This window comes from Schistocerca gregaria, chromosome 8, assembly GCF_023897955.1.
Source record: "Schistocerca gregaria isolate iqSchGreg1 chromosome 8, iqSchGreg1.2, whole genome shotgun sequence".
Lineage (NCBI taxonomy): Eukaryota > Metazoa > Arthropoda > Insecta > Orthoptera > Acrididae > Schistocerca > Schistocerca gregaria.
Window position 1 is genome coordinate 108166497 of NC_064927.1, and position 4257 is coordinate 108170753.

Consider the following 4257-nt stretch of genomic DNA (forward strand, 5'->3'; position numbering starts at 1 on the left):
AACGACTCACGCCCCGTCTTCACAGTTTCACTTCCGCCAGTTCCTCGTCTCCTACCTTCCAAACTTTACAGAAGCTCTCCTGCGAACCTTGCATAACTAGCACTCCTGAAAGAATGGATATTGCGGAGACATGGCTTAGCCACAGACTGGGGGATGTTTCCAGAATGAGATTTTTACTCTGCAGCGAAGAGCTTCTGTAAAGTTTGGAAGGTAGAAGACGAGATACTGGCAGAAATAAAGCTGTGACGATGGAGCGTGAGTCGTGCTTGGGTAGCTCAGATGGTAGAGCACTTTCGCCGCGAAAGGCAAAGGTCCCGAGTTCGAGTCTCGGTCCGGCACACAGTTTTAATCTGTCAGGAAGTTTCTGAAGATTATGTTGATGAGGGAGGTTGCTGCACGTCTTGCATAGCACACTGAATTTCATGGGAAGTGTTTGGACAAGCATTAACCGTTTGGACCAACTCATCACCTTAGCGATGGAAAAAGAACGAGACTGACAACATTTGGCAAGTACCACTAGGTGATTAGCGTTTCCTCCAGAAACATCAGAAGTGAACGAGAATTGTAGTTTATCGCGCCTGAACCATAAAGCCTCGGATGGGGCCATTGGGTCTTGGAAGGATGCCTGTAAGAGACAGTGCTCACCAGGTATACGACCAGTACGTGCCATTCCATCAGACAAGTGATCTTCTGTCAGCGCTAATCGAGCCGTGCACGTCGGTGCTGTGGCGTGAGTAGAAGACGGGCTGGGGGCGCGCGCGCCCATCATCCCACTGCTAATAGTTCGCAACAGCTGGTGTTGACACATGAGGGCTCACGAGGCCTCTTATCTGCGCTGCTGTAGCCGTGGTAGCTGCGACAACTGCTGCCCCTACAAGACGACGATCCTGGCGTACATCTGCGCTAAGTGGACGTTCAGAAGCATGTCTACGGGTCTAACAATGTTCACGTGACCGCTGATACCAGAATCGTTGCACAACTGATGCAGCACGTCCAACTTGCGTGACCCCGCAACCAGGAAGGCCAGAATTTGACACCTTGCTAACTCGTTCACTTTCCTGTAGGAATCACGAGTGCGCCTCCGTGGCAGGGTTGCCGGCTTCCTTCACACGTCTGCACCGCAGTGAGCCTTCTGTCTGTGAGCACCCCCTATTGAAGGGTAGACACAGATAGTTGTCTAGGAGCTGTGCCACTTCGCTGCCTGTTGCCGGACGACGATGGAACCAGATCGCCAGCCAAAAGTGAAACTCTAAATGGAATGAGATAAATGTTTGTTGACTCCATCGACCACGTTGATAACGAAAAGGACAGTGAAAAACTAATGTTATCTCTCGTTTCCAAGTTAAAGAGCGTTGAAATTAATTATAATTATGTTTTGTTATCTTATTCTGTTTATTTATTTTATATATTATTGTTTATATATTATTTATTTCATATATTATCTATATATTTTCTTAGCTATGTTCTGTTCTTGTTCTGGAAGATTGTGTTACTGAAGTTAGTGCATGTGGGCATTTTAATTCCTGTGATTCAATATGCTTTGCAAATCCATTTACAGCACTGGCAATTTTTGCAGTGCAGGCTGCACTGAAATTGCAAAGGGGGCCTTTAACGCCATGTATTAGGAAGTCGTAAAGACTGTACTTTGACTATGAAATCAGGGGCCCTGGACAAGGCCCGGGCTACTCATGTGTGCTGCACATCTTGTACCTCAAGTCTTCATTGGTGGTTGAATTGTAAAGCCGGGCCGGCCGTTGTGGCCAAGCGGTTAAAGGCGCTACAGTCTGGAACCGCGCGACCGCTACGGCCGCAGGTTCGAATCCTGCCTCCGACATGCATGTTTGTGATGTTCTTAGGTTAGTTAGGTTTCAGTAGTTCTAAGTTCTAGGGGACTGATGACCTCAGATGTTAAGTCCCGTAGTGCTCAGAGCCATGTGAACCATTTTTGAATTGTAAACGATCTTTCATGGGCTTTGCTATACCCATGATCTGCCGAGAACCATCAAAGCATGTCACTGATTGTTATTTTGTGTGACAACTCCATTAGCACATCGCTTGCGTAATGAAAAAAAATTCTTCCCTGAGATATCCTAGCATGCCGTCGACCATGCGATCAGTTCCTTTTCCTGATGCACCTGACTGTGTTAGTGACGAGGACGTTAGTGAAACAAATGCTGCACCATCACTTTCAAAACCCAGTTGTTCATGAGATCCTGATTTTGTGTGTAACGATGAGTGTATGGAGGTTCACAAAATAACACAATGTGAACTTAATGACCCAGTGAGGGATCTGAAATTGCCGAAAGGCAAAGCTGAACATTGGAATTATATTGATAAATGTGATTGCGTTCCGTAACCACCATATTCCATTCATTCCATTCTTCTAAAGTGAAAAGAACTTGCTATTTCGTAGTGATATGCAGGGACTAATAACAGATATGGGCAATGCCTATAAAAGTGATTAGTGGAGGTTGTTCATCGACTCCTCCAAAATGTCAAATGTATGGAATGGAAACGTGTTATCATCGACTCCCGTGGGGCATTGTTATTGCGATTGAACTATGACAAGTTTAAATGGCAGATTTACCGGGATCTGAAAGTCATATACATATAACGTGAGGTACAACAAGGATTCAACAGATTCTGTTGCTTCCTGTGCCACTGAAATAGCACTGCTAAGGCACTACATTATGAAAAGGAAGATTGGCCTAAACATCAGTCATCTGAATCAGGATCTCACAGTGTCATGCACGAATCACTTGTCGAACATGTCTCCCTGCTCTTCATATAAAATTGAGCCTAATGGAAAACTTCGTTTAAGCCATGGACAAAATTGGGGAAGCATTTCTCCATTTGCACGAGAAATTTCCAAGTCTTAGTCAAGCTAAATTAAAACATGGGATTTTAGTGCGTTCCCACACACGTTAACTGTACAAAGACGAGTTTTTCAAAACTATCCTGACAGCTGCTGAAGAGTTAACTTGGGACTCTACTGAATTTGCAAAACGTTGCATTTGTTTATGTTGAGATACAATCACCACTCCTCCATAGGTGTTCCAGCTTTTCGCTATAATTTTCTAAGGTCTCGACTTCTCTGTAATGACAGCATTAAGGTATCTACCACAGGTGGTCGAAGAAAAGTGGAGACCCTGGCAAAGAAAGAACACCAAGTTTATTTGAGAAAACGGAACATAATCTTCAATCTTGGGAATCACTTTCAAGACACCCATGAACAACATAATTCTTCTGGTTTGAGCAGAAACAATACGTGTGGTAGAAGACCTTTAGCTGGTGAAAAACATAGAGTTCTGAACTGGAGTAAAAGCATATAGTTCTGAACTGAAGTTTGTGTGCTTGGTAACGACTCAAAGACCTCATGGGACCACCAATAATTCACACCGATAATTTTTTTAAGTCCAGCAAAGCTGATTTTACAGACGAAAAGTGAAATATTACAAGTAGGCTGATCGATTCCCACGTCGGAACTACGTGGGCCAAGAGCGAAGTTCAAATGGTTCAAATGGCTCTGAGCACTATGGGACTTAACTTCTGTGGTCATCAGTCCCCTAGAACTTAGAACTTCTTAAACCTAACTAACCTAAGGACATCACACACATCCACGCCAGAGGCAGGATTCGAACCAGCGACCGCAGCGGTCGCGCGGTTCCAGACTGTAGTGCCTAGAACCGCTCGGCCACCTCGGACGGCAAAGAGCAAAGTCCTGGTTGTGGAAATGCTACCGCATTTGGCGCCTGTCCCAGGAATCTCACTCGGACTGAGCTGTCCCTCGAGGCACATTCCGGGCCTAAGTACATCCCTCGGTGCCTGGATACAGTCGGTCTTGTTTCGTGTGACGTAGCCAGCGTAAGGAAGAGGTCTGTGGAGCGCCAGCGATTTATGTTGGAGCTTAGGGCTCCGTCCGGTGATAGCGTATATCGTGGCAGCACTTGAGTTTCCTTTGCTGCGGAACCGACTGACTGCTTAACTTGGATTTAATGTGTATTGGTGGTAGCATAGGTGTACATCTGCGATGCAGCTAGCATTTTGCGTGATATGCACCATGGAACTTCCGAATTCATTTATATACAGGGAGTCCCAGAAATGTTGTGACAAGTTTCGTGGGGTTGTAGAGGGAGTCTTGACAAACAAATAGAGAATAGGAAACTGTGTCCAGGAACGACATACAACGACGCTACTGAGCGCTGAAGTTATAGGCGCCATCGCCAGCGCCTACCACTAGGATACCCCTTTGGCAGC